The 26,206-nt window shown below is 39.8% G+C and overlaps 1 long non-coding RNA gene across 1 annotated transcript in view; it reads left to right on the top strand.

Moving 5' to 3' along the window:
- Positions 1–26,206, top strand: part of LOC116155801 (uncharacterized) — a 62,278-nt gene that overhangs the window by 18,998 nt on the left and 17,074 nt on the right. The window contains exon 2 of the long non-coding RNA XR_010381953.1: positions 12,087–12,248. This is a non-coding gene — a long non-coding RNA (uncharacterized LOC116155801). The remainder of the gene's footprint in view (positions 1–12,086; positions 12,249–26,206) is intronic.

The raw sequence follows: 26,206 nt of genomic DNA, 5'->3' as shown, positions 1-26,206 counted from the left end.
CCTGTCAATATTGGTAAGCCTCTAGGGCTGGCATGAGGCTTCCTGTTGCTTTGATTTTCCCCAAGTGTGTACCCAGCCTGGATCCCATCTTATAGGTGTTTGTGTTCCTCACAGTGACTGGCAGAGGGATTGGCACATCTACTTGTCTGGAGGTACCTCTGTGCAGGTCCTCAGCGGCTGCCCAATAAGTGTTAGTTCCCTTCTAGTTCCCTGGATGGTACCCTCAGCACCTGGACTGCCTTTCCTTGTTTGAGAGCCCATTCGATCACTGTTCCTTGGACACTCAGGGTTTGCTGCTGTGACACTCTCCCTCTACCCTGAATAGTTGTTTTGTATTTCCCGTCTGCAAGACCAGACTCCCACCTTCCAAGGTGATGAGATATTCAATTCAAATACGTATTGAGTACTGCTGAGTATTAGGCACTCAGCTGGACACCACATGCCAAAGACACTTTGCTTACAACTCAGAAATTTACAGTCTGGTGGGTCAGTCAATTAATTGTCTAAATGGGTCTTGTCAGGAGATTGGGAACTAGGAATATGATGAAACTTGTGATGGAAACTATGACATTTAACATCTAGTGAAGATGCTACCTTTGGTGTAAAAATGAGGGAAAATAAGGAAAATAAGGCAAATGCATATTTGTCTATATATGTATAAAGAGACTCTGAAAAGAGTCACAAGAAAATAGTAACAGTGATTAGCTGCAGTGGAGGGCAGTGGGTAGGAAATGGTGTGATGGGGGCAGATGTGGGCAGGAGATTTTACTGTTTTGATTATTAAGTATTTTTAAACCATACAAATGTAATATTGACTCAAAAATTAAGTTGGAAAACAAAATGCAATGTGAAAAAAAGAAAACATTTCCAAAACTCGCCATTCTTTTTTTTAAATTTTATTTTATTGAGTTATAGTCAGTTTACAATGTTGTGTTAATTTCCAGTGTAGAGCACAATTTTTCAGTTATACATGAACATGAATATATTCATTGTCACCGTGAGCTACCACAAGATCTTGTATATATTTCCCTGTGCTATACAGTATAATCTTGTTTATCTGTTCTATATATACCTGTCAGTATCTACAAATTTCAAACTCCCAGTCTGTCCCTTCCCACCCGCTTTCCCCCTGGCAACCATAAGTTTGTATTCTATGTCTATGAGTCTGTTTCTGTTTTGTATTTATGTTCATTTGTCCTTTTCTTTTCTTCCTTCCCTCCTTCCCTCCTTCCCTCCTTCCCTCCTTCCCTCCTTCTTTCCTTCCTTCCTTCCTTCCTTCCTTCCTTCCTTCCTTCCTTCCCTTCTTTCTTTCTTCCTTTCTTTCTTTCTTTCTTTCTTTCTTTCTTTCTTTCTTTCTTTCTTTCTTTCTTTCTTTCTTTCTTTCTTTCTCTTCTTTCTTTCTTTCTTTCTTTCTTTCTTTTTCTTTCTTTCTTCCTTCCTTCCTTCCTTCCTTCCTTCCTCCCTCCCTCCCTCCCTCCCTTTCTTTCTTTCTTTCTTTCTTTTCTTTCTTTCTTTCTTTCTTTCTTTCTTTCTTTCTTTCTTTCTTTCTTTCTTTCTTTCTTTATTTCTTTCTTTCTTTCTTTCTTTCTTTCTTCCTTTCTTTCCTTCCTTCCTTCCTTCCTTCCTTCCTTCCTTCCTTCTCTTTCTTTTACTTTCTTTTTCTTTCTTTCTTTAAGATTCCACATATGAGTGATCTCATATGGTATTTTTCTTTCTCTTTCTGGCTTACTCCACTTAGAATGACATTCTCCAGGAACATCTATGTTGCCAAATGGCATTATGTTGTCATTTTTATGGCTGAATAGTATTCCATTGTATAAATATACCACCTCTTCTTTATCCAGTCATCTGTTGATGGACATTTAGGCTGTTTCCATGTCTTGGCTATTGTAAATAGTGCTGCTATGAACACTGGGGTGCAGGTGTCTTTTTGAAGTAGGGTTCCTTATGGATACATGCCCAGGAGTGGGATTACTGGGTCATAAGGTAAGTCTATTCCTAGTCTTTTGAGGAATCTTCATACTGTTTTCCACAGTGGCTGCACCAACTTGCATTCCCACCAGCAGTGTACAAGGGTTCCCTTTTCTCCACAGCTTCTCCAGCATTTGTCATTTGTGGACTTTTGAATGATGGCTGTTCTGACTGGTGTGAGGTGATACCTCATTGTAGTTTTGATTTGCATTTCTCTGATAATTAGTGATATTGAGCATTTTTTCATGTGCCTATTGATCATTTGTATTTCTTCATTGGAGAATTGCTTGTTTAGGTCTTTTGCCCATTTTTGGATTGGGTTGTTTGTTTTTATCTTATTAAGTCGTATGAGCTGCTTATATATTCTGGAGATCAAGCCATTGTCAGTTTCATCTTTTGCAAAAATTTTCTCCCATTCTATAGGTTGTCGTTTTGTTTTGTTTATGGTTTCCTTTGCTGTGCAGAAGCTTGTAAGTTTCATTAGGTCCCAACTTTGTTTATTCTTGCTGTTATTTCTATTGCTTGGATAGACTGCCCTAGGAGAACATTTTTGAGTTGTATGTGAGATAATGTTTTGCATATGTTTTCTTTTAGGAGGTTTATTGTATCTTGTCTTATGTTTAAGTCTTTGATCCATTTTGAGTTTATTTTTGTGTATGGTGTAAGGGAGTGCTCTAGCTTCACTGATTTACATGCTGGTGTCCAGTTTTCCCAACACCATTTGCTGAAGAGACTGTCTTTATTCCATTGTATATTCTTGCCTCCTTTGTTGAAGATTAGTTGACCAAAAGTTTGTGGGTTCATTTCTGGGCTGTCTATTCTGTTCCATTGGTCCATATATTTGTTTTTGTACCAATACCATGCTGTTTTGATTACGGTAGCTCTGTAGTATTATCTGAAGTCTGGGAGGGTTATTTCTCCAGCCTCTTTCTTTTTCTTCAGTAATGTTTTGGCAATTCTAGATCTTTCTTGATTCCATATAAATTTTATTATGATTTGTTCTAGTTCTGTGAAATTTGTCCTGGGTAATTTGATAGGGATTGCATTAAATCTGTAGATTGCCTTGGGCAGTATGGTCATTTTAACAATATTGATTCTTCCAATCCAGGAGCATGGGATATCTTTCCATTTTTTTAAGTCTTCTTTAATTTCCCTAACCAATGTTTTATAGTTCCCCATGTATAAGTCTTTCACCTCCTTGGTTAGATTTATTCCTAGGTATTTTATTACTTTGGGTGCTATTTTAGAGGAGATTCAAAACTCACCATTCTAATGCAACCAATGATAACTCTTCATTATATTTCCTTTTTCTCTCTCTCTCCCTCTGTCCTTTTTTTTTTTTAACTAGTAATGGGATTTTTAACACAAATTCCCTTAAAATAAATTTGAATGGAGAGTAATGGGTAAGTCAGAAGATATTTTTCCTATATTGATATTGGATCTCTGGATATTTTATTATGATAGAATCTCAGGATTAGAAGATACCTTTGGGGCATGTCACTCAATACCTACCCAGTTTTCTATGTAATTTTTAAAAAGTCTTTACCACTTTCCACTTAGGATTTCATCTAGCCTCTTAAATTCCTATTAGTAAAACTAGAATAAATTCATTTTTTCTTAACCACCCAATCAACTATATTCTTAGTGTTATTAGCCAGAATGTTTCGTCTATTTATTTTAAGCAGAAGTTAAGATCTATAGTGTGCCCAAGGCTAAGTGTATATCTCTGCATTTATAATTTTGATAAATCATGCCAATTGCTTTCCATAGTGGTGTATGAACTAGCATTTCCACAGGCCATGTATGTAAATACCTGTTTTCCAAACAAACTCATAGAAAAAGAGAAAAGATCTGTGGTTACCAGAGGCAGGCTGGTGTGGGTGGTGGGTTGGGAGAGGGGGAATTGGACGAAGGTGGTCAAAAGGTTCATACTTCCAGTTACAGGATAAATAAGTACTAAGGATGTAGTGTACAGCATGATAAATACAATGAACACTGCTCTACATTATATATGAAAGGTGTTAAGAGTAAATCCTAAGAGTTCTCGTCACAAGGAAAACAATCTTTTTCTTTTATTTTGTACCTATGTGAGATGACACATGTTCACTAAACTTATTGTGGTAATTATTTTATCACGTATATAAGTCAGATCATTATCCTGGAAGACAAAGCTGTGATGTAGGAATGAATCATGATACATGTACACACACACTCCACTCCTGCTTCTACTTTTTGACTCCCACGCAGTACCCCACCTCAGTGGGCACTTTCTTGCTGTGGCAACCACCCCCCGCCTTTCATCACTGTGCAGATGATGTTGATACTGGAAACAAACAGATCCTGGCTTTGCCTTGTACAAAATGTGTGACCTTCGGCAAGTTATTGGACCTCTCTGAACACCAGTAATACCGAGATGGATCTGAGCATTAAGGAAACAGTGTGTGTAAACAGTCTGGTGGTTAGGTGCCACTCCAATGTTTAATTTCATGTGGACTATAGCAGTTGGCAGTGGGAGACTAGGGTCCTAAGGCACCAATTGCATTTATGTTAAACTACCAGTGGATGGGGCGGACTAGTAGAAAGATCGTTCATAGAGGAATAGGATGTCCCAGGCTCTGTAATTCAGGCACATGATAGGTGTATAGCTCTTGTGCTCTAGTGATCCGTCTGAGAAGTACATGTCCTGGGTCACTGCTGCCCCCTTGTATCAGGAAACATACATGATACAGACCTGAACCAAACCCACAATCTGGAGCCAAATGTACTCAAAGTATGGCCTAAAGGAGAGCTGCCCAGCCAAGCCCTGTTTAAATCGGCCCTTCTCGAGATGACCTGCAGACTCACATGCATAAGAGTAAGTATTCATTGTTTTAAGCCCATATGTTTTGGAGTGGTTTGTAACTCACAATTCTTATAGGAAACCTTCCATGAATTAAGCTGAGTCCATAAAGGACATGACCCTTTGCATAAAGGAGAGTCAGAACTGAACTCTGCCCTCACTTCCTCAATTCTAGGAAAATTTAGAAAAGGCTATTGTGGGAGGAGTAGGAAAAGAACAAAGCAGAAATCCCCGAGAACTGGTGGTTGCAGACTGGCTGGCACATGGGTTTCCATTTTGGGCTTATATAACTTACATGTGCCCGGGCACTTTGGGTGAGCAATTTGCTTTAAGGTTATCATCAGCTGGTAGCACTGGAAATGAGTTTGTAAGGATTCTCTGAAGAAGGCTATATTCAACTTTAAGCCCTTGGAAACCCTCACAATTAGTGATTTGAAGAGCAATGACTAGCCTGCAGGTAAATTTAACATAAACACATGAAAACAAGGCAACTTGGCTAACAAGCAACAGAAACACAGACAGCAGAACAAGACTGTGGTGCTGACTGGTGCCTGCTGAAGCCCAGTGGCCCCAAACATCCAGCCCTGAGGTGTCTGCCTGCTCTTCTTTAGAAGACAAGAGTCCTGACAGGTGTTTGCCTTAGGAGAGTTAGCAGCCCTGGGAAATGACTTAGCCTCACCGTAGCTCAGGCTGACTTGTCGCAGCCCATGCATGTCTCCTCCTCATAAGAATCACAAATTGCACTGCCTTGCTTGTGTCAGCTCGTGTTTCCATCTTACTGGAGTCATAAATCCATCGTCCTCCCGTATCCCAAAGCCCCTTACCTCACTTACAGCCAATCAGAGGGCTGTCCCCCATCCCTTTGTGTGCACAGCCCCTTCCCCAGTAAAAGATCCTACACATTCACACTCGGTGGACACTCGGGCACCTCTTGCCTGTGTGACCCGCTGCTGCCTGTAGCAGCTTAACTATTAAACTTTTCCTTTGTTCTTAAAACTTCTCCCTGCCTTTGGTAAATTCTTTTACTGACCGAAGTCACCAGCCAGCTGCCAAGGGCCCCTCTTCCCCTTTCTGCTTTGCTCTCTCTCACTTTTCTGCCACTTCCTAGCGTTCGGGACTTCCCCTAAGTCTTGCTGAGGATTGAGAAACTCTGGCTGGGCTACTCTCTGTGGGCTCTGAAACTTGGTCTGACCAAGGACAGTGACCTCCTGGCTCACCGCGCAGTGGTGAACGCACACAGGGAACATCTTTTCTTTTCACTACCTCTATCCCCTTACTCTTTGCCACTACATACCCTGCCCCTGGGTCAGAGGGGACTTTGCGTCTTGTCGGAGAAGGCACACATAAGGACTGGTCATCCGTTGCCTTGAGACACCCAGCAGACCCTTCCTCCTGGTTGGCCCCAGACACGCAAGAGGCCAAAACTGGCTCAAGGGCCAAAACTGGCTCAAGGGCCAAAATCGGCACCAAAGCTAGCAGCGCAGAGGCTGAGAAACAGAACAGCGCAAGGGCTGAAGGGAGTCAGCCCACCAGCACCAAAGCTTTTAGGGAGTCAGTGCCAAGGCTAAACCTGCATAAGGGCTGAGCAGTTTAGAAAGAAGGAAAAGGCGGGGAACTTACCCACTGGCGGTTTATATCTGGCGTGGCAGTTGGAGACAGGAGACTAAGCCGATGTCTCCGGAGCATCCTGGTCACAGAGGCAGAGCACTCGTTTTGGCCCACAAGCTGGTTTTGGCCCATAGGCTGGTTGGCTTCTTTTTCTTGAGGGATGCCCAAAGGAAGAGGATGTCAGAAATTTTGTCTCTCTTTCTGGGGTAGACCACCCCAGAGTAGAGTCTGCACTGTTAGCCTCTCTCTCTCTCTCTGGGAGACACCCCAGAGTAGAGTCTGAGCTGGTTTCCTTCTCTCTTTGATACGTTCCTTAATCACTATGGGAAATGCCTCTTCTGTTCCCCAGGACTCACCTTTGGGTTGCATTTTAAAATACTGGGTTAAGTTCAATCTCCGGCCCTTATAGAGACAGTGCCTTGTCTTTTTCTGTAACACTGTCTGGCCATAATACCAGCTCCCAGATCAGGAGACTTGGCCCCTTAATGAGATTCTGTAAAACCTTCTATCAGCTCGATCTCTTCTGCCACAACTGAGAAAAATGGTCCAAGATTCCATATGTCCAAGCCTTTATAGCTTTCTCAAACTGAGATCTGGTTGTGTTTAAAAAAACAAAACAAAACATAAAACTGTCTGCTTAGGACTCCTCGTCATATTGGTCAGTCTGTGATGGACATACATGTGTGTATTTTGTATTTTGTGTTCTGTCTTGTGATTTGTGATCATCATTCTCTTTTGCAAAATGAAAATTCTGGTTCTGTTCCACCATGGAGCCCTCTTCAGTAAATTCTGTCTGGCGGGGGAGATTTTAGTTATGAGCCTATGACTGAAAAAAAAATGGTATTATAACACTGTCTGGCTACAATATTCTTTAGACTCCAGAAAAGTTGGTTTGGGGAGACTCCTTTAAAAATTCAAAAACTGGTTCTTTTTGCATATGTGGTTAGAAAAAACTAGCTTGATACCTTTTCAAAATCCTGACTCTGAGAGAAAAAAAACATTGCTAGGAGAAAGCCTGAAGTTAACCCTTATCATGTCCTTGAAATATAAACACAGCCTGCTGTGCCTAAGACTGCAGCTTGGGGGTAATTAGCAGAACTTCAAACCAAAGGGGAAAAAAGGTGGTTAAAGGCCTTTTGAAAAACTCAGGGAGAAAAACTATGAGATCTCTGTGTCTATCTGGATGTAATGTCTGTGTACACATATGAGATTTCTCTACCTCTTGTTATCAATTGTAATTCTAGTTATTATCTTAAAATGTTGTTTCATAGCAGTAACAAAGTTTCTTGTCAGTTACTTTGTAAACAGAGTTTTAACTGTGTCTGCTATTTGTCATTCATAAATAGTTATGGTTTTACTGTGTTCCTTTAAAAATGCTTTCTCTTTAGGCATAAAACTGTTAACAAAAAGGATTAGAACCATAGGACTGAGTAAACTAACAAATACAGTTGCAAATTTTGGTTTTGTCTAAAATATTACTGGCTTTTAATCTGTTTTTTCCAGATAAAAAGAAACATTTTCCCTTAAGCTAATTATGATTTGTAACAATTGGATGAATTATACCTTTGTAAGCAAAATTGAAACATTTATCTTTTTCTCTCTATCTGAGCCCTCCAAAGATTGGAAACTTAGGTTCCCAACAGCTTTATAATTCACCTAAATCTATAATATGTGGCTTTCCTGGCCTTGAGATGCCTTTTGGGAGTTCAGTCTGAGACTCTTTCAAAAAAAAAAAAAATTCCAACAGCCAATCTAAAAGAGCCTATATGATCAATTATAGTTTGATTATATTCGATAAAAATGAGGGTAATTATAGAGAGGAAAAGATTATGTTTCAGTGGATATTCAATTCTATTATTGTTAATTGAGGTCTGTATTTACTAAAATTCACTTCCCAGACCATTCCTCACTGTTATGCTATATTGTTTTAAAGTTTAATTGAAGCATTAAAAGGACACTCTAGGTTTGTTTCTGCAGATGCCCCCTGAACTTAACCAGGAGAAACAACGTAATTTAAGGACTATCTTCAACCTCAGTGAACGGATCCCATATCAGATACTCTTAACTAACTCATAAACAGTAAAACTCAAGGAAATTAATTCTCGGATTAATTTCCACCCAAAAAGGGCCCCTGCCCTGGACTGGCCTATAGAGAGGACTGCTGCACCTTAAAACAATGCTCAAGTGAAAAAGGAGCTACCAGACCAAGATGAGAAGAAGCCAATGTCTGAGGTAGACAGCTGACCCAAGATGCAGACCTAGGCCTGTGGACCAGTTACTTTGATAATTGCTCATACCTTTGCTTAGAAACAAAATGCATCTCACAAGTATGTAGAGCTAAAGTCCTTATATTACTAAAGGTGTGACTGAGACTCTGGTAAGATGATGACTGGATAACTTAGAGCAGATATCCAGATACATAGTTCTACAGGAGACTGAGGATTATAACTGTGCAACTATAGACATGGGAAGAAGCAACAAGAGGGAGTTTTCCTGGACCATAACAGACTAGTGAGACAGGTGGTCCAGAGATTTTTACTGCTGTTACTGAGGCCTAGTTCCATAATAGCACATTGAGTGGCCTGTTGACAGAATCCTCGCCTGACCTAGGAATCAGCATTTTTAGTACCATGGGACAAAATGGTCATAAAATGCCTCCCAAGCCATGGTCAAATTTATGCTCATGGGGAGCCCTGCCAATTTTTGCATTTGCCATCTGCCACTGCAGTCACTAACCTCCAACACACCCTAAAAGGAACATCCTAAAAGGTGGAGATCAGAAACGAGACACTCTGTGCTCTGGGAAAACTGACAAAAAAGACCTTCAGATAGTTAAATATTTTCAGGAAAAGATTTTATAAGCCCCAATTCTCGCATCTCCTCTTATCTAGAAAAGCACTAAAATAAGATGAGACCTCTGCCCATACATCAAAGACTTGACATTGACAATCTGTCAGAGGGGAATGCAGTGCCATTCAGTGCCTGCCGAGGCCCGGCGGCCCCAAACTTCCAGCCCTGAGGCATCTGCCTGCTCCTCTTCCAAAGATAAACTCCTGACGGGTGTTTGCCTTAGGAGAATTAGCAGCCCTGGGAAATGACTGGCCTCACCACAGCTCAGGCTGGCTTGTCTCAGCCCTTGTCTCCTCCTTATCAGAGTCATAAATTTCACTACCTTGCTTGTATCAGCCCAGGTCTCCATCTTACTGGAGTCATAAATCCACTGTCCTCCTGTATCCCAAAGCCCCTTACCTCACTTATGGCCAATGAGAAGACTGTTCCTCCATCCCTTTGTGTGCACAGCCCCTTCCTCAATAAAAGACCCTGTGCGTTCACACTCAGGGCTCACACGGGCACCTCTTTGTCTGTATGGCCTGCTGTTGCCTGTAGCAGCTTACTTATAAACTTTCCTTTGTTCTTAAACTTTTCCTTGCCTTTGCTAAATTCTTTTACCAACCTGCATCACTGGCCCCACTGTGTGTCCCCCAACAAAGACTCATTGGCTTCAGATATTGGAATTATTAGACCAGAGACAGACAAATAAAGCAACTTGGCCCTAGTCTGTGGTGAGGAATGCATCTGATAAGGACCCTTATGCAGAGTTGTTATAAGTATTGAGTGATGATAAAAACTTGAACACCATAAAGCGTATAGAAGCCACGTAACAACACTTGATTTTGTCCTCATTCTGGGATCTAGGTCTATCTTGCTTTTCCTTGTGCTTACAGTGAAGGCCATGACTTGGCAAGCCCGTGGATTTCTTGGGCAAACATTTTCTCATTATGCAAGAAGAGACCGAAACTGGATATGATACCCCAAACTGTATTATATGAAACAGCAGATGTCTATTCAACAGTTTATTCACAAACACTTAATGAGTGCCAAACTTGTGTCAGTCTTCAGATCAGGAAACCAGGGTTCAAGCTAATAAAAGGCTAGACTTCAATTTTAACCCAAGTCCAAGGGAGCCCAAAGCTCGCGACATTAGTGACATTATACTGCACCACCCCTGCCTCTGTGGTGTGGAAGACTCTATGATGGCCTTAATCATCAGTGGTGAGAGGAGGTGTACTCTAATCAAGTGGACTGCAAGGTTGAGAAACGCTACTCTGGTTCATGAAGTTCAAGGAGAGAGAAGGATATGAGCCCTGGGATTTAAAAAATCACAGTTAATCAATCTCCTTTGGAATCAACCACCAGCAACCCTTCAGCAACCCATCAATCATCATCAAGGCTTTGTTTTTGAACCCTGAGAGAGAATGGGTGGGGAGAGGGGGTTTTGAAAAACACAGGAACTGGGTACTTCTAGGGGGTAGGGTGGATTCCTGAAGCCATTTAGTCTCATCTGTCTCCTTTATCTTCTTACCCCAGCTGGGCTTGTGCTCTGCCGTGACTTTCTTTCCAAAGATGCCTACATCCACGCCCTGGCCATTCTTGCAGATTTCTGCAAAGAGGCAGCAGGCAGTGACTGTCCTAGGAGGATGGAGGGGGCAAGACAAGAGCAGAACTTACTCTGCTTTTCTCCAACCGATCTCACAGTGCCAGCCACCCTCCACCGGACGCTGTAGCCATCACTCAGCGCTCTGGCCAACACACACACACATGCACACGCACACGGACACACCCACATCCTAATTCAGAACAGTCTTTTCTCTCCCTAGGGTTTTCTTCTCTCCTGCTCTGCTCCTCCCTCTTTTTTCTCCTCTTCTGCCTCCTTTGTTCCTCCTCCACTTCTCTCCCCTCTCTCCCTCTTCCTCCTTCTCCTCTTTCTTCATCTCCTCTTCCACTTTAGCCTCCTTTATTCTCCTTAATTCCTATAGTCTGTATATCCTTTTATAGCCTCTTTTGGTCTGATTTTGCTGAGAGAGCCAGCATCTCTGCTGGTATCCTGGTTATTATAGTGACAGCAGTAAGTAGGCTGGCTATTTTGAGCATTGTTTATTTTGGTGAATATCATGCAATCAACCCCTTGAACGTCAGGAACTTTTTGAGCTGAGTCTCTACAAACAGAAAAAAACGTAGCTTTTGTTCTGTCTTTCTAATTTCACTTGTTTCATTTTTTTTTCTCAGTAAGTTCTGGAGACTTTGTTTGGAACTATTGCTGAGAAATATAAAACAGTAACTTAACCAAAAGCTTTGATTGAGTCACACAAAAAGCTTTGGCTGCTTAAGAGGTTGTAAGAGTTAATTTTGTGTTAACTTGGTCAGTTATTTGGTCAAACATAACTTATCTAGCTGTTGCTGTCAAGGTGCTTTGTAGATGAGATTATCATGATCAGTTGATTTTGAGTAAAGGCAATTTCCCTCCATAATATGGTGGGCCTCCCCCAATCAGTTGAAGGCCTAAAGAGCAAATTTCTTGGAGAAGGAATTCTGCCTCACAACTGTAACATAGAATGAAATCCTGCCTGAGTTTCAAGCCAGCCAGCTTGTTCTGCAGATTTAAAACTTGGCCATGTCCACAGTCACATGAGCCACTCCTTAAAATAAAGCTCTCTCTATAAGTACACACATATGGGTATCTCCTGCTTTTCAAAAGTTTACTTTATGCCACTTTGCTTTTACAAAAGACCTACATTAGTACTTGTTTTCCCTAAAAAAATCTGAATAAGATTTTTGCTTTTAAGAAAAAAGCGAAAAGTGAAAATAGCGCTCAGCATTTGTTTTGCAGGGAGCGGAGAAGCAGTGAGCATCTCGGGCAGCAGAGGGGCACTGCCAAGCTCCTTCCTCAGAAACTACACTCATCATCTCAGTATCCAGTCACCATAGCTTTGAACTGTGTCTGTGAGCATCTGTGCTTTATCTCAATTTATTTTGTGCATCTGTCAGCAAGGTATGTCCTCAGGTAATTGCTTCATCTCTTTATGTCATTTTGACTTACAAAATGTTTCACAGGAATGCTGTACTTTCAGATAGCAGAGGAAACCTGTATCCTGTTGGTTCTGTTTCTCTGGAGAACCCCTGACTGATACAGAGGTCATACCATATCTTTTCTTGAAAGTAAAAAAAGGCTTTTAAATCAAAGCTGGTTAGATAAGTTTCCAGGTGTCAGTTTACGAGGGGTGAGAAGAAGCAGGTGGTAGCTGATGCTTGATGAAACCTGCCCCGTTCAATAGAGGTACAATGGAATAGCTTCCTTTGGAGCAGAACTCAAAGCCAAATTTGCCCAAGGTAAATGGACACTTAGATGAGAAATAGTGAGATAATGAAATGTTTTTCCCAGAAACATATATTATTTTTGGCCAAAGGGCACATCTCTTGAAGCATGGGCACATCTCTTGAAGCATAGCCAGCACCCTTGAAGCTCTGCACATCTTTAGCTGTGCTCATTAATTCATACATACTTGTAACATTTATTGAATAGTGCAGCGACTCTCCATCCTGTTCACCACTGTGTCACCTGCACATAACACAGTGCCTGGCAGGTGGCAGACGTTCATTGAGTAGTCGTTGAATGAATGACATACATTGTACATTGCCTGTTTATGTGTTAGTTGAATAAATAAGCAGACCGGAATATCTGTAGACGGTGTTAGCTTCTTAATTTACTCCAAGTCACCTTCTGCCGTAGGTATTCACAAAGACCTGCCTTGGTCCTTGCTCCCACACTGGAAAGCCTTCAAGTGGAAGGCACTGGGGTCTTATCTGCTGACTAATCGTGACTCTAGGTGTGGGTCCAGGTTTGGAAGGTGGAGCTGAGGAAGGTTTAACTGGGCAGTTTGTTCCTGGGCATGCCCTGCCCTTGGATTTCTGTGCCTGTGAGGGGGCCCTTGCAGTCCCCTTGGTTAGGGTATACTTCCTCTCTTTCCCACTGATGATTGAGCCCATGGTGGATTCTTCCACACCACAGAGGCCGGGGTGCTACAGTACAATGTCATGAGCTTTGGGCTCCATTGGACTTGGGTTCAAATTGGCCTCCTGCCTTTTATTAGTTTCCCTAGCTGAGTGTCCTGAGACTCTGATCCGGCCCAATCAGGAGTCAGTACAAGTTCTTTTCACACATGCAGTGATAAAGCATCCTTTCTCCAGTGACATCAGCCTGCTAAGACTCTTTCCAAAGGTCGATTGCTGTTAACACACTTGGACTCCTGTGCTTAATTTGAGGGTTGCATAGGGGAAAGCCTTTGAGTTGAGAGAGTTTTGCTTGAATCTCTGGCCATGGTAATCTACCTCCCTCTTTCTCTCACCCCCCTGCAGATTCATTCTCACAGTGATCATCCTGTCTAACAGAGAAGCAGACGTATTGTTATTCTTATTCTTGGGTGATTAATACAGCTACTGCAGTTAGGTACAAGGTATTTGCAGATGAAGAAATCCTCAACCAAAGCTATAGTACCACAGTTAGCTGGGCTGGAAGCCCATGTGTGCCTGATGGGGCTGTACCAGAACCTCAGGGAGAATGAGCCCCTGTTTATAAGCCCTGGGGAATCCAGTCCAGTATTTGATGTCTATGCGTTAAGAGATGTCTGAAGAAAGGGCACCCTGTGTTCCTTGAAGTCAACCACCAACAGAAGCTGCTGTTTCTCCCTCATCCTCCACCCTACCCCCTGCAGGAGCTTCCTGTAGACTCATCCCCTAGGACCATGTCTAACGTACTTATTTTCTCCAGTCTCTTCTTGAACGAAGTCATCTTTTCTCTCGTGTCATAGCTTACGGCTACAAAATACCACACATTCATCACCTGCCCTGGAAAAGAGGGAAAAGAGCTCTCTGTGAGGCAGGAGTGTACAATCTGGCTTTTCATGACTGGACTCTGATGGGTCATCAGTGTCCTGGGAAATTTTAACCAGATTTAACATCTGTTAGGCTCTGAAAGAAGATGCTTGGTATATTAAGGTTGCTTGGGGAGGCAAATGACTATCTACGAAGAAATCCTCCAGGGTAAAATTGGATCCCAAGCTCCATGAGAACAGGATTTCTGTCTTGTTCATCACTCTTCTCAGAACCTGGTATGATACTGGAAAGATGGGCTCAGTATTTGGCAAATCAAAGTGAATCACCATTGCAGAGCATCCAATATTCAGCCCAGGCTCTGAGCTTAACACTGTAAACCCAGATTATTAGCTTTACTGACAACCCCCATAGATTAAGTAGCCCACTGTTTATCTAACAAGGAGGGATATCCCTTGCCAAGAATGCACAGTTTCTAGTATTTCAGTATTTAGGGAGCTGACCTAGGTGCTGGGTGCTTGCTTGCCTAATTCTGGTCCACCTTAGCCACATTGACCCTAATGATCCTCCTTGTCTCATTTGTGCTTCTCCAGACCACACTTCTCTAAATATTCCACCCCATCAGAGTTGCTACATTCTTGCCCTGCTTGAACTGTTATCCCTCCTTCATCTAGATAGCCATTCCCACTGAACTTCTTATTTTTATGGACTTAGAATATTTTTTTCCTGTTTATCTTTAAAGTGAAGTTCATTTTCAAAGGGCAACTTAATTCCCCTTATTCTCTAGTTCCAGGGGAGGCGGGATGGGATTGTTGCATTCATATATCTCCAAAATCACCCTGAAGAAACTAACAATATTCTTCATTTTTCACGTTAGGCAGAGACCATTCCTTGTATGGTTTGTTTCTCAGCTCTATAATAGCAGTAACATTTGACATTTGCTTACTCATCATTATGTTTACTCTCAGAATTTTTTTGCAGGATTTCAAGTCTTGCGTCTTGGTGTCTTTCTTACTTAGAAGAAAGCATTTCTCAGGAATAGGAGACTCACGTCTGAGGACGGGACATGCTGCTATCTCCTCTAAGTCATCCTGGCTGTGTTATGTAGAACAGCCTGAAGACATTTGGGCCGTTTTGGGGAAATGAAAGAGACCATTTCATCTACTTGAGTCATTCAGGCACAGATTTCATTTCACTTTTCCCATAAATTTATGTTCAAGCTAAGGTGCCAAATTTCATAGAGTGAAGCTTGGCTAAGGGTTCATGTTACATACACATTAGTGTAATCCATATCAAAAGTACAATTTTCAACTTAAATTCAGAAAATAAGAATGCTAAGTTTTTTATATATAAATGGAGGACTAGAAAGGAACCTTAGAAGCGTGTTATCCTGACATGCAGAGTCGAGTTGAGTGTGCGGTAAGACTCTTCGACCTGGGTATGATGATTATCTTTATACACTTGAGTTGTTGGAGCCAAGTGTGGGAGCTTACACTTACTCTTTTATATTATACCCCTTAAATCTCACCTTTTCCTCTGGTGGACGATGATCTTTTTGGATTCTGCTTAACTTGACTTTTGTCTCGTGTACGTTTTGATAGGCAGGTTCTCTCTGACTGCACATGTCATTGGAGAAGAAGCAGGAAACAGGAGAGCACGGAAGACAGGTTCCAGTGATAGGTCCCCCCAAGTCTCATGCCACCTGTAGAGCAGCTGTTCCCCTCCTAGTTTGTTTTTCTTGAATCCCAACCGTCTGAAGAAAAAAAAAAGAAAAAGAAAAAGAAACCTTCTCTGCAACCAAGAGGGAGAAAGGAAACAAATATTTGTTGAGTCTGCTACATACAGGGAGCCTACTGGGCTGGCTGCTTTATCTTAACTGGTATGCTCTCACTGAATGTTTACTGCAACCCCAAGAGAAAGGTGCTATTATGGCTACTTTACAGATAGGGAAACTGAGGCTACAGGAAATGCAATAATTTGCTAAAGCCCACTTGGCAAGTAAATCGGGGAGCTAGGATTCAAACCTAGATCACCAGGTGCCATATTGGGTCCTCTTTCAATCTCTAGCTCTTTTAGTTTCTTCCCTTCAAACCTCATTGTTTCTCACATTCTTCTGAGGGTGTTATCTGCTTCCCCTGACTCAGCAGGGGAGAACAGAGGCTTACATGAACACATCCCATGGAGAAATCCCAAGTGGCCACACTGGGTCTTCATGAAGCTGCCGCTGTTGCCACTGTAGGGCTCCGCCGACAGGGACTGGAAGTTCTTGGGGTCCTCCCTACTCTTCTATGTTTCTGCCTCAACTGAGGGATGGGCCCCACGTCTGTCATGATGTTCATGAGGCAAGGTTGACTCCTGCTTCTATTCTTTGAAGCAGTCCTTCCTCCTCTTTCTTCCCTTCTCATCATCCTCTTCCCCTTCCAGCCTCCTCCTCTTTCTTCTTATTCTTCTTCACTTTTTTTTTTTTACTTCCCTTTGTATCCTTGGTTTTGGTGCTCTTCAGTGGTGTCGTCACTATGTTGTGTAGCATGGAACACTGCTGCTTTATTTATTCAACAAGGATTTCTGAGGTGTTCTCTATGGACCACGCCTGGAGCTTGGTGCTGGGATTATGACAGTGACTAGGGCTCAAACCTGCCCTTACGAATTGTGCGTGCTTATGGGGAGAGAGACAAAAAATCTGATGATTGTGATATCATACAGTAAGGGCTGTAATAGGGGTAAGAGAAGATACTATACCAGCACACGCAGCCCGTGTGTGTCACTGGCCGTCCAAGTCAGCATCTGGGAGTGGAAGAGGTTAGGAAAGGTTTCCCAGAGGAGCTGGAACTGCAGCTCGACCTGAAAGTGCAGGCGTGTCCTCTATGTCTGGAGAACCTCATGCTCACTCTTAGTTCTAAAGATGTAGCTTTTTCCTGCGTCTTTTCTCTCACACTCTTGTCCCAGTTTTGATTCCTTCAACCTTATCAGGCTCACGATATCTTATTGGATCTTCTCTAATCCAGCAAAGACTTATTCATCCTCTCTGGTGAGTCACAGTGTTGAGAAGCATCCCTGTGTCCCCTTCACCTCCTCCTTGAACACAACCCCCAGCTTGCATAATTGCAAACAGCTAGTTCTGACTTCTCCTTCACCCTCACCACCACCTACTTTGCTCCAGCTGGTTGAGATCTCTTAGAATTAGTCTTTCTTTTAAGTATTTACCATCATTCCTAGTTTATGCCAGCCTCAGATGTGGGGAGCAAGCTCTCTATGTCAGCATCCAAGACAATGGCTGAAAACACTGGCTAGGAAAGTGTTCAATATGATCATGCAGCAAGACCCTGGAGCTCTCTCCCCCAGCTCATAAGCATCCATCATTCAGTACAGATTCACACAGATGGACTATTGCTCAAAACATGTGAACTCTCTTCATTCTCTGGTTACCGGGAAAGTTGCTATTGAAAAGCATAAAATCTTGGAGCTGAAAAACTGTTTAGCGGTCTTTGAATTCAGCTTTCACCTAGTCTCCCAGTCATCTAGCCTCTTTTATGATGGGGACTCTGGCTCCTATTCTAGGCTTCTATTCTAGGGTTGGAGATCTCTAATTAGAAAGATTTTCCTCCTGTGGACCCCAAATTTGTCTCTGTGTGGTACCAATTTTAGCCTCTGAAACTACATGGAAACATTCCACTCATTTGGTCAGTCTGTCAAACCTTTCAACAAATATTTGGTATTTGCTCAGACAGTGGTGTAGGCTCTGGGATTAAAGCAGTAAAAACTCTATGTCCTTAGATTTATTTTCTAATAGGGGAGATAAATAATAAATGAGAAATATTTTAAACAAGAAACTATTTTTAAGGCTAAAAAATAAATTATATATAAAATGTATTATGTTAAGTAGTAGTAAGTGCTAAGAAAAAAAATAAAGAAGTCAAAGGGGGAAAAGAAGTTAAAGAGTTTGAAACTGATCAAATCTTTTTATTTGACAGCAGTTCAAATATTTTAAGAAGACTTGTAGGAGAAACAGCAAAATGTTAAGTGTGGTTGATTATTGTTGAGTGCAAACCCCCAGGAGACTTTCTGAATGTTTCCTATATATGCCATAAAAATATCATTTATTCACAACGCTACATAATTTCTAGACTTTTAAATTTAAAGTCATGTGATTTGATAAAAGTATCCATATTAAAATTAAAGAAAGATGTGAGATGATTTTGTTTTCCATTTTTTAGATTTTTTTAATCCCAAATTTTGCCTGAGCTCTAGCTTTTTGAGACTCTTTTTAAGAAATCCTTTATGTATCTTTGACATGCATTTTCTGTTCATGTTTTCTACCTGCCCTCTAAAAATCAGGGTATAATAAAGAGCTTCCTGTCTGGCTTCAGAACTTTCTTCAGCTGCCCTCTTTATTTCTCATATGACTTTGCTGTCTAAATTACTTTAAGAATATTCCATCTTTCTAAACCATCTTACATTTTAGATTCTCAGGTCATGAGAGGTCCCTACCTTTCCTTCTAATTTTTTTTTTTTTTTGGCTTAAAAAAAAAAACAAACTTTAATTTTTTAGGACAGTTTTGTTTCACAGCACAATTGAGAGAAAAGTAGAGAGAGTTTCCATATATCCCATACCCCCTTCCCCAGTTTACCCCCCTCCATCAACATTCCACACCAGTATGATACATTTGTTACAGTCAGTAAATTTCGTTTTGTAAGAAACAGCCAAACATTTCCAAAGTGGCTGCACCATTTTGCATTCTCACTAGCAATTAGTTCCCGTTGCTCCACAACCTCATCAGCATTTGGTGTTGTCAGTGTTTTGGATTTTGACCATCTTAATAGATACGTAGTGGTACCTCATTGCTGTTTTATTTGCAATTCCCTAATGACATATGGTGAGCATCTCTTCATATACTTAATTGCCATCTGTATAAATTCTTTGGTGAGACGTGTATTCAGGTCTTTTGCTTATTCTTTAGTCAGGGTATTTGTTTGCTTATCATTGAATTTTAAGAGTTTTTTAAATATTTGCATAACAGTCCTTTATCAGATATGTCTTTTGCAAATATTTTCTTCCAGTCTATGGTTTGTATTCTCATTCTCTTGATAGTGCCTTTTGTAGGGCAGAAGTTTTTAAATTTTAATGAAGTCCAGCTTATCAATGATTTCTTTCATGGCTCATGCCTTTGGTGTTGTCCTAAAATAACAGTGCCATCCCCAAGATTTTCTCCTCTGAAATCTAGGAGTTTTACAGTTTTCCATCTCAAATTTGGGTCTGTGATCCATTTTGAATTAAATTTTGTGAAGGGTATAAGGTCTGTTTAAAGATTCATTATTTTTGGACATACGGATGTCCAATTGTTCCAGCACCAATTATTGAAAAGACTTTTCTTCTCTTCATTGTATTACTTTTGCTCCTTTATCAAAGATTAGTTGATCATATTTTGGTCTGTTTCCTCTTTGTGAATTATAATTTATCCTGGGAATATCTTTCATTTTCTTTAGTTTTACTTTCTTTGAAGCTGAAATTAAGCTTCAAAACTAAGGTCACAAATGTACTCAATTCTCTGCTTTAACTAATTCAACCAAGTATCCAGATAGGAGAGGTTTTCTGTTGCCACCACACTTCACTCTGTGATATGTAAACCTTTATAACCTACCATCTTTATATCTTTCAGAGATTGAGAGAGGCCCAAGCCAATTAAAAAATTTTGAAGTTAGCAGATTATTTAAACTGAGAAACAGTCAAAATACACTAATAAAAATCATGGTATATCTTAGCTGGTTATATTTTTTAAACATAGTTTTCATATAGAGGAAAAGAATTCAGTTTAAGTACTAAATAATAATTATATGATTTATTTAAAATGTTAATTCCTATTGTGATACGCAGTTTGTCTGCCCAGTATCTTTTTCCTCCTTTACTAGCATAATAATTTATTTTTTCAGAGTAAGAATGAGACCAGCTAAACAACTAGATTTTCTTGGTAGTAAGGGAGGGCCTATGACAATGCTCTTTTCACTGGAGATAGCAGACAACCCTGGGGGAGAGAATCTCTTGTTGAATAAAACAAGCAGCAACCTTTGGTTTCTGTTCATCACCTGTCTGTTTCTTCCTACCTGAAATGTAGACAGGAAGGCTTGAGTTACAAAGGTTATTTTGTCAAATGCAGTGGCGTGGAAAAAGAGGTAGGTTTTCGAAGACCAAAGTCTTCAATTGTTTAACTCACCATTTGTTAGTTTTTCTATTTGCAGCCAAAAACGTTCCTAACTTGAATATGTGTGTTGTGCCTATTGTGTGACAAAGGTCTGCTCTAGGTCCTGCCAGATGTCTCCTGAGACTGTTCATAAAACTCACTTCCTAGACCTCTGTCCCACCTCCCCCCCATTACCCCAGCTGGCCTGGAATAATTCTCATCAGACCTATGCTTTTGAAGGAATGTCCTTCTATTATCACATTTTGGTTGTGAATTCCATTTAATAAAATAATACTTATTACTGATGTTTATTGTATTAGGCTTGCCTCCTTTACTAAGAACTCAGATGCATTCTATTTATGTCCTTTGTTCTGTGCCTTAGCAGATGGGCATCTGGAGCAGGAGGTATGGTTTCTGACTCCATTTGTTTTCATTCCATAGATACTTCCCAGTGATTTTTTTCCCCCATTTTTTATTGAAGTGTAGTCAGTTTACAACGCTGTGTCAATTTCTGGTGTACAGCATAATGCGTCAGTCATAATATACATACATATATTCCTTTTTATATTGTTTTTCATTATAGGTTACTACAAGATGTTGAATATAGTTCCCTGTGCTATACAGTATAAACTTGTTGTTTATCTATTTTATATATATTAGTTAGTATCTGCAAATCTCAAACTCCCAATTTATCCTTTCCCACCCCCTATGACCCCTGGTAACCATAAGTTTGTTTTCTATGTCTGTGAGTCTGTTTCTGTTTTGTAAATAAGTTCATTTGTGTCTTTTTTTTTTCTTTTTAGATTCCACATATAAGTGATATCATGTATTATTCTTTCTCTTTCTGGCTTACTTCACTTTGGATGACAATCTCAGGTCCATCCATGTTGCTGCAAATGGCATTAGTTTATTCTTTTTTATGGCTGAGTAGTATTCCATTATATCTATCTATCTATGTATCTGTCTATGTATCTATCTATGTATCTATCTATCTCACAAGTTCTTTATCCAATCATCTGTCAGTGGATGTTTAGGTTGTCTCCATGTCTTGGCCTAGTGATTTTTTTCCTTTGGTGACTTCCTAGAGCTACTTCCACTGATAACTTCCTTCTCCATGAGTGAGTGAGTCTTAGAGTTCTCCACACCACCATCCTCAGCCTGGATTGTACATCTCTTTCTTCTGAAATGCCTCCATGAGGGTCACTGGCAGCCCTTTGCCCCTTTTAGTCACCATGAGTAGCCATGATGCCTCCTTTCCAACATGCACTTCTCTCTCACGTAGACAAAATTTATTGTTGCTTTAAAAGTCTCTTTAAGGTTAGCTTTGCAGACATATTATTCCCAGAGACATTAAAAGACTCCCAGTGCCACAAAGTTACTGGAAAAACCGCATGTAGAATTTCCTATCAAGAACTCTCGAATAGATGGCATGAAATAAACTTCACATTGCTATAGATTCAAATTTGTATCTGTGTCATGAATAGGTACTTGTGGGAGCTGTGATGCTGACAGAGCAGTGTTGGGGCATGCTATCTAGTTGGTGGCCTTTCCTGTTTGATTGCAAGTTTCAGTTTCCTGATAAGTCTTGTTTTGCTGCCAGTCTTGTACAAATGTACAGCAGGAAGCCAGGACAAGCAGAAAGCCTGCAGATACAGGAAAACATAAATCATCTTGTAGTGGTGTTAGTTCTTTCACTTACTCACTTTTTCCTTTCTGAAACTAGGTTATAACCTGTTTGTTAATCTATTGGAGAGTTGGCCACTAGGCAGAATGGAATTCTGATCCAATATGCAGAGAGTAAGTCTTGACTACTACCATACAGGGGCGATGAGGATCTATTTTAGCTTCTCAGGGACATGTACAAAATTTGTTGTCTTGCTTGGTGCAGGACCTAGTTCCATTTTCTGTAAAGGAAACCGCTAAGACTGGATGTACTAGAAGTCATACTTGGCAGGTCGCCCTGAGAAGTGCCACGCTGAGACCCACACTTACACATTTGCCCCATCCAGAACCAGTCATGCCTCTGCTACCAGCAGTAGGGATACCAAGGCTCTGATTTAGGTTGTGCATCCTCAGCCCCAGTTCATTGACTCTGGACTCAATTTTTTCATCTCTGAAATGGGTATCTTACATTTACCTTGTAAGATTGTTCTAAAAAGTAAATCATTTCAAGGCATAGTTAAATGTGCAACACATATTCCAGTCATTATTCATGGAATATTTATTGAGCACCGGCAGTGAGCCAGGCACTGTGCTAGAAATGGTCTCTGCTCTTAAAATGCTTATAGCTTATCTAGTGGAGGAGACAAAAATTTTACAAGTAAACTCACAAATGATGCTGTAATTATGATAAAAATTGAGAAAATACACCAGGCCCTATGATTGCTTATTTCAAAATAAAATAATGATAATGAGAATAGGTGATATTTATTAAGTTCTTTTCATGTCCCAATCCTGTGCTAAGTCCTTTCATGGATGTCCTCATTTATTCTTCATGGCTCCTCTAGATATGTAGGAAGTGTCCACGTTTTACAGATGAAAGAATTAGCAGTTAGAAAATAACTTGCCAAGAGGTACAAAAAAGGCTGAGTTGTGTCTCTAGTAAAGAGCCTTGTGACTGAAAAACCCTGTGCTATTAACCACCACACAATAAAACATTTATCTAAAAATAAAATTATTTATGAACCAATTTTGGACTAAATTAGATCCTCAGATCATTCATGAATAAATTCCAGGTGGGCAAATTATCTAAATAAAAATGCAAACTACATAAAAAGATAAAATGTAGAAAAATATTTTTATATTAGGGGTGGAGAACCTCTTTTTAAATATGGTATCAGCCCATAAATTATAAAAGAAAGTAAAGATTGATAAGACTAATTTAAAATGTTGTTAGGGCAAAAGAAACCATAAATAAAGTTAAAGGAGAAATAACAACTGAGAAAAAAATTTGCAATCTAGATACAAAAAGTAAAGATCAATAGTATATAAAGAAACTTATAAGCCAATGAAGAAAACAAATAAATAGGTAGAAAAATAAATTAATAATATGAACATAACTGTCATGGTAAGATTTACCTTACTGATAATTAAATAATAAATCAAAGCTAAAATTATTATTTCTTAAAAATTTCAAATTTAAAAATGTTAATTAAATGTCAAACACCAATAAGTACTAACAAATTGTCAAATATTTAAATAGCTATTATAATTTTAAATGTCTCTTTTGTTGATCTCTTTTAGTTCTAGGATGTATCCTAACAAATATTTCCACACTTGTTTAAAAATTCATATATAAAACTTCAATATTGTGTTTCATGAAATAGAGAAACATGGAAAAACTCTAACTACTGTTCATGAAATTTAGTGGAAACAGGTCATCCAGGAAGAATGTAGGTGTTACCATATGCTGGATTTGCAATTCTTAAAAAAAAAGTTGACCTATATATTCTGATAAGAAGGGTATGATTTGTTACAAAATAGAAAAGCACATTGTTGAATGGTATTATTTTATTTGTATTATAAAACCATATCTCTGTATGCATGGTAAAGTAGTTGAAACGTAACTACTCAATATTTAGTCATTGTTACCTCTAGGAAATGGAAAAGATAGAAGAGGCTTCAGTATCCACTTCTGTATTGTTTAAATTTTCAGCACACACATATACACACATGCACATTTCTCCCAAAGTTTTAGAGACAAGTCAGAAATAAAGCATTTAGCTGTTTCATAAAATACAAAAAGAGATTATTAATTTAGGATCCAGCTGACCAAAATACGATTTTATTCTATGGACGGGTAGATGGTCACTTTCATTTTGCTGTAGCTATTTTGGGGAGTTTCTCAAGATTGCTTTCTTATCCTTTCTGAGGATTTCAAAGGTCTTGTCTGGATTTTCCCCCCAGAGTAAAAAAGACTATTCTCCCTAACTGGTGATGTGGATCTGTCTGTTGCCTTGGAGAGGTGTGTCTGTAACTAGGACCCTCACTCACACTGACACTGCAAACACAGCCAGCCACCCTCAGTGTTTAAGCGGCTGTTGATACTTCTGACCACGTCTCTAATTCTTCATCTTCATTAACTCCCAAAGGAGATTCCAGTTCTTGTTAGCTGCTCCCAAGTTTTAATTGCCAAGCCTGAGACAGAAGAGTTGTACCCTTTTAAAAAGATAACGTTGCTCATTAAAAGACAACAGAATTTGATCAACTTTAGGCTGGATGGTCATAGCTGGGATATGAAGTTCTGATAACAGAGAGGCTATCCTTCACACAGGCCACAGAAGCACCCACAAGATTCTTAAATGGAAGCTATTTAAAAATATCTCATCATTATGATCAGGATGTTAAAAGTCATCTGCGAAATGGAAGTTGATAGAATTCAGATGGTATGAATGGCAAAGGGAGGTGATTAATAAGTGAATCAACGCCAGCCTGGAGAGAGGTCTTTAACGTTATGCCACCAGGTTGTACTCTTGTTTCAACCCTGTCTTATATTAGTCAGTAACTTAGAAAAGCCCGTATAAATTATGATGATCAAGTTAATGTCTGACATGAAACTGAAAAGAATAAGTTGTTTGGTAGAAACAGCATTGAAAGATGTCTTAACTGCCTGACGTGATGGAAAAGGCGACTGAGCCCAAAGTAAGATCTGGTCTGGAATCCCAAGAGCATATACATGAATTCAGAGTGGAGGAAAGGTGATTTAAAAGCAGTATCTGGGACAAAGTATTATGATCAAAATGCTTCAGAAATATGATGTGGCTACCAAATAAATGTTTTCTTGGGTTCCATTAAGACGAATTTAGGTACGAGATACATATATTTTCAACTATAGGCACATGTTTAAGTCACTTGGGAGTGTTAACCAAAGTCTGATTTAATTGGTCTGGGTGGAGCCTGGGCATGGGAATTTTTAAGAGCTCCCCAGGTCTGTGATTCTAATTAGCAATGTAATCGCCTTTATTAGAAGGAGGAAATATATTAATTAAAGATTGTTTCTTTTCTTCTTGAAAATGAAGTTAGTAGAACCACTGTACATACAATTTAGTGGAAACAGTTTATCCAGGAAGAGAGCAGACATCACTTAACAATCATTAAAGTATTTATAGCATGCTGGGAAAGCGAACAAGCTGAAGAAGGTAGATTAATAGAAGCTAATTGTCCCATTCCTGTAAGGATTAGGAAAGAAAGACACTGTCATTAGGCAGCTTAGTTCAATTCAAGAATTAATTTTGCAACTTACCAACCACGTCACTTTGAAAAAGTTATTCACTCTTGTTGGGCTTTATCTTCACCTTTGAGATGAAGTTAATTTTAAAAGCTACTCAGGGAGTTGTGATGATTAAACAGTATAATATATTGAAAGCACTTGGTACACTGCAATTATTAGTTTTTATTAATATGGCTAGTTATCTGTTGATCTAATTGCTTTGATGGAGTGATTGGTAGGTTATAGGCCATGAAAGATTGCTATACCATAGACTTCCTTCCTATTTATTTAAATCATCTTTTTTTCTGTCTCATTTCTAGTTGCCCCTTATTTTCCCCTTTCTTTCTTTCCCTTCCTTTCTTCCTTTCTTTGAACAGACATTTGCATAAAACATCCAAATTCTTAGTATATGTATGGTAACTGTCTATAACCAAGTTATGACTTATTATACCTATTCAGGTGGGGCCATATTTTCTTGAAATCCTCTTCCATATGTTTAAATCACACAAAAATGTTCTTATAATCATTAACAGTTTCAGACTGATCAACAGAACTCAGTCTTTCTCCTTCTTGTGATGCCAATGGTCCTAATCATTCATTTTCCTTGAAGTCATATGACTTTAAAATCTGCAAGTAATTGACTTTATTCGGACTAGAATCAGAAAAGACAGACTTGTTGAGAAGCTGGCGCCAAATCACTTTCTGTGTAGTTCATTCTCCTGTTAAACATGTGTG

Source organism: Camelus dromedarius, chromosome 8 (genome assembly GCF_036321535.1).
Source record: "Camelus dromedarius isolate mCamDro1 chromosome 8, mCamDro1.pat, whole genome shotgun sequence".
NCBI classification, from domain to species: Eukaryota; Metazoa; Chordata; class Mammalia; order Artiodactyla; family Camelidae; genus Camelus; species Camelus dromedarius.
This window is presented reverse-complemented; position numbering and strand designations above follow the sequence as displayed.